Here is a 12,416-nt window from a genome sequence, read left to right on the forward strand (position 1 = left end):
TTCGTCTTTAAAATGTGCAATGCCCCGTCCCCAAATCAGATAATCCAGGCGATTTGCTCAACGAAGCTGCGCAGAATCTCCATGAATGCTTCTTTTCCCTCCTCTCTCAGTTAGTCCAGATTTCCTACAAGCGGAGCCGCGACCGTGAAGACCCTCGCGGAGCTCGGTGACAGCTTCAAGGCAAAGCTCGGTGCCTAATCGCTCATTTTACAGCTGAAGAGCGTTTTGTGAGCCGAGCCCGGCGATAGCACCTAGCAGTAGTACTCTGTAGCCGAGTCCCAGAGGAGCAGGTCCGTCACCTCCTTCTCCCCTCCTCTCTATCCCAGTCTCTGCCTTGTCAATTCTACGCCTCCTCTCTCTCTTTCTCTCTCTCTCTATCGAGCGCGCGCTCCCTCTCCAACCCTCCACTGCGCTTCAATGACCAACCGTGCGAAGCGGAAGCGGAGTTCGCAACGTAGATAAGGGGGTGGGGGTGATGGGGAGAGCAGTCTGCGCAGGAATAGCATTGGTTTATACACCAAAAATAATCCCTTCCAGGCACCCACCCCAGTTCCTCTCCTAAACCTCTCAATAATCCCAGTCTGGTAGAAGGAATCCATTTAATATTAGCTCCTTCACGCGCCATTACGCCAGGCATAGCTTCCAGACAATATAGAAATCAAGTTTATAAAGCATCATCAGATATTGTGGGTTAACATGTTGTCTCTGCTTATGGCCAAGGAATGATTAATTGATTAATCGAGCATGTGTTTTTGCCTGTGGTTCTGGTAGTGTCTGTTAGTGGGTAATTAAGAATAGGCCTACCAATTAACGACCATTCCCTGCCAAGAACAGCTTCCACGACTGAGGGTAGGAGGCTAAAAAGACGCAATTAGGTCGGAATTGGATATTTGCCCCCACAGTAAAAACACAAGCCTGGGGCAGTCGGTGTAAGCTATGTTTGGGCCTGTGGCTTCACACAGGTTTAGTCAGCACACCGCGGACCGTTTCACTGGACACTGGACTTCATATTCTGACATCATCTGAAGATCACAACTAAACGTATGGAACCATGTTTGCAATGGCAGCGCCTGGTTAGACACGCAAGCAGACGCGTATTTAGCTGACAGAAAAATATCCACTCAGTAGTGTTGGGAGGTAGAATGGGAATCAGCCTTAGTGGTTTGAAATGTTACCATCCCAAATTTCTTTTTATTAGTGTTGTTCTTGAACTGTAAGTGTATTGGATGGGGCTTAACTCTGACTGGGCTAATCATTGGAAAGAATATACTTGAGCAGCATATTTGTTTTAATAGAAAGACAGGAGAAGTAGCTATGACAACACACAACTTGCTCTAGTTGTTTGCAGTGTGGGCATACAATGTCTTATTTTCATTTTTTTAGGCTGTTATCTGATTACGCAGCGCCCACAGAGTCAATTTCGCCATCATTCGGTGTGATACAGAGACACAGTATGAGGTGGATGTTTGCCTATTAGCAAGCTGTCAATAATACTAACACTTGTTGAGTAGATATGACGGGGAGGACTGACACGCAGAGTAATGATAGAATAGTAGCATAAGCGAGCGTGGTGTCGAAAGCAGCTTTGAAAGTATAGCAGTTAAAACAACTATTTTATTTCGAAACATCTAAATTAATCTTTAAGATATTTGGGGATGGTAGCTTATGTCCAACAACAATTTCCTGGAAAAGGTATAAAGTACATTTGAATTAATTTGGATATCTAGAAAGCAAATGTTGCCCCTGACCAAAAAACACATTTACTGAAGTGGGCTGAAACAAAACGAAGCTAATCAGTCTCACACACAATTTACAATAGTTTTAAATATTTAGCTGAGTTTGTAAGGTATAGGGAAACTTGCACGCATGCACGCACACAGAGCTCCGAAGGACGTCCTAATGGCATGCTTCTCCATTACTGTACTAACACAAATAACGTAACTATTAGCTTTGCAGAACTTGGAAACTTATGTTGCAATAATATTGTTTTCAGAGTGCAAATACAAATAGAATACAGGCCTCACATTTGGCCCTAAGTTCCTTGAACACGTATGATTATTGGTTGTAGCTATACTTTATTTTACATTACAGCGTTATTTCCTGATAATAGCCAACATCAAGCTCATGTTTGGAAATAAAGAGATAAATACAGAGAGCGAACGAAAATCTGCATTTCTTTGAAAGAGAAAAATAGAATATCGATAAAAGAAGAAAAGAAATCGTCCCATCAACAATCAAAACAGGGCATACCGTTTGGATCAATAGAAATTAAATGTCACGAACTTCAGTCTGGCGCTGTAAGGTCAATATAATGCAAAGGTCGATATAATACAGTTGAAATCTATCACTAATAAGTCTATAACATATTGGAAGTTAAGAATATTCCAAATTGATAATCAGTTTAATATAAATCTAAATAGCCCAGCAGCTCTCCTATGTCATCATATGTTTTTCATGGTTCCGTTTTAGCCATATGGCCTACTAATTGGCATGAAAACTGACGTATATGAGAGATATTGTAGTGAAACTCATTTAAGAGGAAATGACCACACGTGGAAATTGATTGAAGGCCTAATGAGCAACTAATTAAAAAAAAGCCCAAAATGCAACGTTTTGATCATTTAAAATAAAGGCTACCCTCAAAAACAGATGGCGTGGATGCATAGGTGCAGCATGAAAGCTTCACACTGTAGTAATGAACTTAAAGCTGTTTAACGGTGCGTCACACAAACAAAAAAAAAAAAAAAAAAAAAAAAACTGGCTTGACAGTGACAAAAAAAAATCCGTAATTTTGGCCACTAAAACAGACAAGGGGGGAAATTTAGAAAGGCATTAATAGTGTCACACCAAATAGACACGTGGGTCGATATATAAAACGTATTTGTTAATAAACAATTTCTGTCCATAAACCTATAATAAACCGAGATTGTCAATGATTTGATAGGGATAGCACTTAAAAGAAAATATTTTACACAAGCAGTGTAAAATAAATCGGCCCTGATGGGTACTGATCAGCCACAACAGAAAAACATGTAACACATGTACACGTAACATGGTAGTTTATTAAAATAAGCGTGCAATTTAAAGGCAAATTTAATCCAACAATTAGAGACTAAAACTAAATAGCTTTTTTGATATTATTCGTATTAAATCACATTAAAAAAATCATCGATTATCCGCGCATCAGTGTATGCAGTAGAACTTAATTAATAAAACAAGAAACATTTTTACAGTATTTCCACATCATAAACAAATCACCTTTAGTTAGTAAATGTAAAAAGTAAATGCCTGATAGGGAGATTACATACAAGCAACTTTAAGACTTTGCAAAAAACTAAACAAATGATCTCTAATGCTACCTAATACAATACATAATAAAGAAATTACAGTGTGATGTAAAAGTGAATTTAAAAGTTAAAAGGACAGAGGAAAACAATTGCTCCACAAAGCTATACAGAGGTCCATGCGTCAGGAAAATAAAATTATAGCAACACACACAATTTAACAAACTGCATACACAAAATCGTACATCCCAAGATTATATCTTTGTTTACTCCAAATAAGACAAAACACTTTATATTTGCATACTCCTCCCAAACTCAGAGATTAAAAAAATGTACACTGTGACTGAGCTTAAAAAGTGAAATATAGCATTCTATAATTCTTTTTTTATCACTTAATGTGTTTGGTAGAAAAATGATATTGCTGATGAAAATGAAAGGCAGAGGAAAAACTGCATTTGTGAATAACTTTCTCTACATTTAAAACAAACAAACATGGAATCAAATCCTTTCTATAGTACAATATAGTTAGTCTCTCAAATAACCTGTTTATGTACACAGTAAAGTACATAAAACCTGTCCTCACGTCTAAAATAAATAAATCTCAACATGTTGCGTGACCATGCTGGCTAATTACTATTCACTCTGAAACATAAAATCTAAATGTAGCCTGGAAGACATACAATGCATCAACCACAGAAGTCAGTAAGCAACAGTAAGCTGACCGGTGGCATTTAAACAGTCTCACCGCTGCTCTTGCTAGACTGTAAATCTGCAGCATTAGAAATCAAACCACTGGACGCAAACATTATCCAAAGCCCATTAAGATCATATCTTAAAAGCACGTGTGGCACCAAATGTTCCTCTTGAAGAACTACAAATCCAACTCATCCACTTGCAACTGACAAGTCGCCAGAAAATAGAATATTCGGTTGAAGCATCAGGTGAAAAAAAGGGGAATAAAAACTGATTGCAGGATTACAAGGAAACAACCATGGTTTCAGTGCAACACACACACACACACACACACACACACACACACACACACACACACACACACACACACACACACACACACACACACACACACACAGATTAAATATACTTACCTACCTCCTGGCTGTCCAGTACTATTGAGTGTGTGGTATGATGTTACCGCTTAGAGCTGCTTAAAGTCTGGTGAGACTTTAGCAGACAGGCAGGTGAAAGTGCTGGTGTGGCTAACCACCAGTCCAGCCAGGACTCCTGGATCAGGGAGGGGAGCCCGCCCAGATGCTCCGCACCAAAGACCAGCTGTGAGGTTTGTGGCTGAAAACCCATCCACAGTTTGGCTCTCAGGAGCCAGAGAAGAGGAAAGAAGGAGAGAAGGAAAACAAAAGCTGCAGAGATTGCATTTTTTTTTTAGGCTAGATCTTTTCCAGGTGGCACTAAGGAGTCGCCTAATTTGACAGAATAAGTATGAATTTGAAGTCTCTTTATTTAAACAATGAATAAATATATTCATTCCTGCCTGCAATGTGTTTTCATTCACACTCTAGTATTAATGGGTCTAACACAAGCATGGAGTGTATTTTATGAACAATTTCTAAAACATAAACAAAGGAATATGGTGAGTCATTCTTGTGTGGATAAAGTTCTGTTGCTTATGAATACTTAGCACTCAGCTGTTTGTGTATTCCAGTGTCAAATGAGGAGACAATGTAACTACATGAGTATAGAAGCCAATACTGTTCTACAGACTGCACCTTTAAAGCCCAACCATTTGATTTAAAATATATCTAAACTGCCAGCAGCATAACACAAAGTGTGTCATATAGTTTTGTGTTTGAAATTATGACCTGTCTTATAGGAACAGGCAGCATTACAGCATTGTGACAAAAAGTGAAGGACATTAGAAACAATGGTAAAACTGCAGGTTAGGTTAATATGATGACTGAAAAGAGATGTATACCGATTGATGCGTCACTTGTTGGTTGAGGAGTATGAACGCTCCCACTCACCCACCACCATCCTCCTCTGTCTTTCACCTTCTCTACATGAAAGATGGAGCGTTATAAACTCTCTCCTAATCCAGTATGGTTTCACGCGGCATGGCTACACATGGGCCTGCGGTCTGCCCCCTTCCCAGAGTCTTTTTACTCCCCTCCCTCCCTTCACCCTCGACCTCGTGAGTGAGTTTACCCTTGTTCCACTAGAAAGACAACGATAAGGTATCTGGGCCTCCATAGCAGTGCAGGGCTAAGAGGTATACTGTGTGTATACGCAGACACACACGCCCATGCATGGATATTCACGTACAGAGCTCTACTTTCACAACCCGAGCAGGACTGTGGGCTCAGGGTTGGTGGCGGTGGGCTTGGGGCTGACACGTTTCTGCTAACAATCACATCACACACAGGGACCCACATTCCAACTTCCTGGTGAACACCCCCCCCACCCACCCTGTTTCCTACCTCACAGTCGTCCTCATCCCCCAACAGGTTGTGGTGGAAGTGTGCAGGCATAGGGCAGACTAAAGTGGTCAGTTTTCTGGGTTTAGAGGAACAGATATATTCATGAAACTGTTTACAGATATACTAAACAGATTAAAAAAAAAAATCTTTTAATATATTTAATCAGGTCAGAAGAGCTCTATCACTAGACCATCTTTTTTAAATATTGTAGAAATTAAAATGTCATTAAAATGATTGCAATTGTTGTAGCACATCTGGATCTAGTTCATCTTGACATATTGGCTAGTCAGTTCAGTGAAGCACATGTATGTGTGGCTGTGTTGCATAACATGTGCTCTGCTGCCCTCTAGTGATACTTTTAAATGGTTCACTAATGGCATGACGTGTTCCATCCAAGATGTGCTGTGTGAGAAGTACAACAATTAGCAAATGGAATTGCATGATTATAAAAGTTTACTTAATATTTCATCTGTGTATTTTATCAGTATAGTTTGGTGAGTTAAGAGTTGTGGCAGCACAGTTTACAAATTAAAAACAAAATAGTAAAATACAGCATGAAACAGTAAATATGCTACATGAAACCATACAACTAGAATTGAGAGGCTTTTTTAATTCAATATATACTTTTATAAATCCATACATTTAGATGAAAACAGAAAAGTAAAAGATAAAATCCATATAATAGTTAAAACAGCAACTGTGTTTGAAGTGTTGAGTCATAGATAACTTTCAGGCTACTCGTACTGATACATGGTTTTCTATAGTTTGAGAAAAATATAATGGGGAAGTGTCCTAAGTTGTATTTGTAGAGTAGCTAGTTATGTGTATGCTGCAGTACTGCTTATTATATTACAGACTAGTACTTTATCTTTTATATTATTCAATTACCTGTTTTATGTGTACTTTGTATATATGGGTAATACCTTCTCTTTTGTTTGAGTTACATAATCACATCAAATTACTTTATTAAATGGGACCCCAGGAAGATTAACTGTTGCATCTAATGAGATCCCAAAAAAAACCTTGACGGTTTATGACCACGTAGCTAAGTAAGTCCTGTCAGTAGATCTGGGATGGGGCTGTAGGTGTAACTAAACCGTGTTGGATGGTATATGCATAATAGAGATAGAATACCATGAGCCTCCAGAGCACAAACGTATGTACAGAGAGACTGACATCGCAGACTGCCAGCCACCTACCAAGCTGAGGTAATGAGCATGGGAATCATGTGGTGTGGTCTGGTCCAGCATGGCCACATTCACAGATCCTGGAGGTCTGTGGGCCATCATGTCTCACTTCAGTGAGGTCAAAGCACCTTCAACTCTGACATGTTCAAATGCACAAATTATGACTCTGTCAAATCCAGAAATTATGAATTAGGTATTTCCTTTACCTCTGTTGAGTCTTTGGTATGTCCAGGAACAGCTCTGAATCGCAGGCAGTTACTTTCAGGCTAATAAAAGGGATGCAACACACTGAAGATAAAAGCCAAGCCCTGCTAAACTGAAAAGAATACAATCTGAACCTGAGAGGAAGTAACTGTACATCTGTCTTACTCTTAGGGGGGAGAATTGTGCCAAACCTGGCCCTAATATAAAACATTACTGTTTTGTAATGTTTTGTATGATGTAAATAATTATGTAATGTACAAGAATGGACATTTGTTGACAGAAAGAAACTCTTTCTGAATTTGTTAAACATATCAAAGTTGAAAATATTCTCAATATATTGCTCAGTTTTCTGAAAAGCTTGAGAAGCTTTTCAGAAAACTGAGCAATACATAGTTTTGTAGTACTGCAATTAGTTCTTGACCTCATCTTTAAAGCTGTTTCAATGCCACAATAAACAAGGAAGAGAATGATTGAATCCTCATGGGAAATAAGAAAGTTGAGAAACATGCTGCTTGTTAACGGCAATATAGAAGTAAAGATTAAACTTTCGAAGAGGGAAAAAGCATAGAGGGAAATTACTCAAGAGTAGCATGACACAAAGAGGAAGGCATTCATAAGAAGAACCAGGAAAGTAACCAGGTTAGAACCCTGTAAACAGACCAGATTGAGAATTTGGACACTAATGTAAATGAGCATTCTTCAACTGACAGGAAAAATGTCAAAACAGTTTGAGAATAGCAAGATTCTGAAACCATAGAGTGTGTGCAGGAAAAAAAAATGCAGTAGTGAGACAGGAAGTGATGACAGAGTCACAATGTAAAGGACACAAGGATGAATGCTACTCTGGAGTGTGGAGGTAGGGTGCAAGGCAGAAAGCACCAGAAGATGGCAGTAATGCAACTACAAGGATGCTAGCTGCCATAAAACCTCAAAGGAGACTTAAATTCAAATGCAATATACAAGATGGTAATCCACAGTTACCCAGGTAACCTTCTTCCTTGAATAGATCCCTGGAATACCCCACGCCCTCTACACCAAGTAAGACGTACAAACACACTCATCTCACAGGCAGCATTAAAGTGTCTGTTCTTTAGTAATATGCATTGACTGATAATTTGGGAGTTTGTAAGATGTTTGTAAAATATCACATTTTGTATTACTTCTTATTCAGAAAATATGACACAGATTTGGATTTAACATCTTTATTTAGATCAGTTGTTCTGTGCCTGCAGAACACATCATCTCTAGTTTCAGACCCAGGGCCTGGCAAACCACACTGAGCCTATTTGGCTTCCTTTTATGGAGCTGTTCCTGGGGGAATGTGCCAAGTGTGGAATAGGTAGAGGGATGTTTTGTGATGTTTTTAGTTTTGGAGCATTTGTTTGGTAAATTGTATCTGTTCAACATTAATGCACTGTTAAATCATGATATTTACGTTTTTAGGAACATGACATGACTTCTGTGACTTAATTGATTTATTAAGTGGTGTTACCTGTAGTAGGAGGAGCTATGGGTTATAAAAGCAAGAGTGTGGAGCCTTTTTCAAGTGATTGGCCAATTCAGTGCAGATAGTATCATGCTGGTGTTGAGCACACACTCTAAAGGGTATAGCCAAGTGCTTTTTGATAGACTTTTGTTTCCTCAAGCTCTTCTGTACTAATTATGCAGCTCCAATTGTACTGCTGAAAACAACTGGACTCAACATTAGACTGTGAAGCAACATCAAGACCTTTTTTTTTTGCCTTCACTGCCTGACCAAGTTACTGGTGCAGGTAATCGGGTTGGAAATATCACATAGGCTGAACATAGACAACAGAATAAGTATTTACATGACATCAAGTTCATGTTGATGATGGGCATTTCTTGAGGAACTAAGTCTTTCCATCTAAATGCGTTTTAAGTGTTAATTTTTTTGAGACTTCAAGTCTTCACAAGGGACCTCTTCTGGTCAAAAGAAATTGTATGTATTAAGTGTAATGACTGTGAGACAAAGTTGCAATATGTACAATTGTTCAATTAAGTCATATAAATTAAACTCTTTATGCGCATATTGACCATAAAAAGTATTAAGCAGTGATGGAGAAGTGTTTCTTCTGACTTGCAGCTTCCTTTGGGAAAGAGGCTAAAAATGCTGTTGAACTGCAGGAAAAAGATTTGGATATTGGCATCATGGGATGATCGTGAGGGTAAGCTATCAATATCAAATACGCAATAATGTTCAATCCTTCTATAGATATAATTGACACATTGTTTTCATGCTTTTTACACATTTTAGACCGTAAACCAAGTTAGTTATAAATACAGCTGGAAAACAGCCCGTCTATTGTTGTGCAGTGATGCTGCTAATAAGCAGGCAAAGACAGTTGTAAGATCACATGTAAAGGGCTTAAGAGAAGACACTACTCTAGCAAAACTGCATCATGTACAATACAGTAAATTATGGGATTTAAGATATTGTTTTAAATAGCAGTACACCATCTTGAGTTTATACTTTTTGTTGTTTAGTTATTTGTGTGTGTGTGTGTGTGTGTGTGTGTGTGTGTGACTATATGTTTGACAGATGCAGTGTCTACATTGTAAAATGCAACATTTCACAACATTCTAGCAAAACCAAAAAACATTATCTTTAAAAGAAATGTATAACATAAAACTGACACTGACAAAGAAAATATAAAATGGATTACTTTTCACAAAACCATTTTACAAAAAAGAATTCTCGCTCATATCATTGCATGACATCACAATTCATCAGTTTAATTTTGTGCAGCCCCCTCAGCAGACAAATGGCTTTATACAACTCTCCCCATATGCCATAGTACTACTTGAGACCTGTAAACTTTGATGTGTAAAATGGGTTTGGCAGTTCCCCTTTAGGTGCTGGAACATTAAAAGAGAACAGTACCATAGAAATGACATCTGCTGACTGGTAAACAATGTTCTACAGTATATGTCTCTGTCTTAATTATGATTGGGTGTTAACAATTTAATTAGCGGGTGTCTAGAGCAATTCTTTCTCCAGTGTGCCATTTAATGGCAGATGCTCTGCTTTTTGTTGTGTTCACATTGTCAGCGACCTCTCTGATTTATTATAATGTTCTGCTTTTGTAGCAACTGAAGTACAGAATGTGAGACCTGCTTTAGTTTGCTTGTTTGCAACATTGCTTCTAGCAGTCTTGCTCCTCTAGCATGCTGTTAAGTTTTACAAATCTGCAAAAATGTCACGTTATGTAGGTTTTAGCGATGAGCCCTGCAGCCACCCTTGGTGAAACAGTACTCAGTGTGTGAGACACAACAGTCGTTTAGATTTCATCTCTTGATGTCACGGGGTAAGACTGGTGGTTTTCAAACCCACACATGGCACTCAAAGAAGCTAGCCCGAATATTTTAAACCTGCAAAAACGTGTTTTGTTTTTGTCCACTTGGGGCTAGCTGAAACAAGTTGAGAAAACAACACTGACCCTAAGTTGATACAGTATAGTAGTGAACTGGTTAGCATGCTTATTCACACCAGTAGTTACGGAGGCATTACAACATTAATTTGTGTTTAGACCCATCATTGGTTGAGGGGTACATGCTTGTGTCTAATGAGCCACTCTGCCTTTATGGTGGTTTGTGTTTGGCTCCCCCTCCGTCAGGGCTTTGCACCTGCACATAACTAGTGAGTGTGTGGCTCCAGGATGGCCTCTTGATTCACTGCAATGCTACACAGAGGAGTGTCTATAAAGGGCTCCTTTTGTGTTCTTATGGCAAGTGTTACTTTTGAATAATTTTAGATTTTGCACCTTGAAGAGGATTGTTGATTTTCTTTTTCTTTTTTCTCTCTGTCCTTGACTTTGTTCTGTTCATAGATGATGGATGTGTATAAAGCAACCAGAACGTTCTTGAAGGGAATGGAGGACCTGGAAATGTGACATAAATTTACAAAGAGTGACTGGTGGGACAGCTGCTGTCATAGACCCAATTCAGTCAACTGTGTGTGTCATAGACCCAATTCAGTCGTGTGTGTGTCCCATTAAAAGGTGGTCATGTGTATTACAATTTTTGCATTTCCACAATACACTTTGAATAAAAGCACATGCATATGACTTGAATCCTTTAGCGTGCGTGCGTCTGTCTGTGTTTGTGGTGAGCCTTCCTTCTAATCTGCCAGCCAGTGGTTGTGTATGAAGTGCTGCTGATGGTGGAGACTATTAGGCCTGTGACGGGAGAGTTGGCTGTCTTCTCCTATTCCCCACAGCTCATTTAAACTTCCAGTTGATGGTGGAGATTAAACATCCTCTCTAAGATGGAGGGATTCTGTGGCTAGACTTTGGTTGCCATTTAAGAAACTTAAATGAGTGAAAAGCATGTAAAGAACCCATTTAGTATAATACAACAGAGAAGCAGTGGTTTGCATGTGCAAACAATGCATCATGCCTCACACGATATACCACACATGTGGCCTGCTTTTCTTACACATCTGGTTATCTTTTAGGTTTTGCAAATGTCAGGTAGGCCTACATACTACATTGTCGAAAAGGTTATATTGAAATTGGTTGAATTTGGTGTCCTTGCTATTTCTAAACAACTTTTGTAATTTTATTGGAAAAATTCTGAAAAGCCAATTTTATTTATACAGCCCAAAATCATAATTTAACATTTGCCTCATGGAGCTTTACAATCTGCACAGCATGAGACTCCCTCTGTCCTTTGACCCTCAATTCGGATAAGAAAAACTCTCCAAACGAAACCCTTGGCAGCAGCAAAATGGAATAAACCTCAGGAGGACCAACTCAGGAGAGATCCTTCTTCCAGGACAGACACGCAATAAACCTCAAAATTACAATATAGACAATCCATGTAACAAAATGATACACAGAATGTAAACCTATCTGAAAAATATGGATCATAAACAATCTATGGTATTAGTATGGCTTGTTTGGTGCTTTGATCGTCATTGGTTCAGAGTTTTTATTACATGCTTTCTGGAAATGGAGAAAAATACATAACCATTAACATTCCTTCATTTTATTTAATTATTCATTGTCAATTTGTCACAACTTTCCCTGTCTGTGTCTTCATTTATTACAAACCTTTTTTTTTTTTTTTTTTTTGTAGGGGGGGGGTTTGTTAAACCAGACTTGCAAGGGGTGACATGGGTGAGGGATTACTCTCAATGGACTGGCTCCCTCCCACAGGGTCTGGGGGCAGCCCAATGTGAGATTCTGAGAATGACCTGCAATGGACCAGCTCCACGTGTTTGTGTATGCATCTTTTTTACATAGGTCCATTTTTTTATTTTAAAATGTATA

General features: G+C 38.8%; 1 long non-coding RNA gene across 1 annotated transcript; it reads left to right on the forward strand.

Moving 5' to 3' along the window:
• Positions 1–8,684: 8,684 nt before the first annotated feature.
• Positions 8,685–11,216, forward strand: LOC114571450 (uncharacterized). Its single transcript, XR_003694645.1, has 3 exons — positions 8,685–9,085; positions 9,230–9,311; positions 10,974–11,216. It is a non-coding gene; the product is annotated as an uncharacterized LOC114571450 (long non-coding RNA).
• Positions 11,217–12,416: the final 1,200 nt, after the last annotated feature.

This window comes from Perca flavescens, chromosome 16, assembly GCF_004354835.1.
Source record: "Perca flavescens isolate YP-PL-M2 chromosome 16, PFLA_1.0, whole genome shotgun sequence".
Lineage (NCBI taxonomy): Eukaryota > Metazoa > Chordata > Actinopteri > Perciformes > Percidae > Perca > Perca flavescens.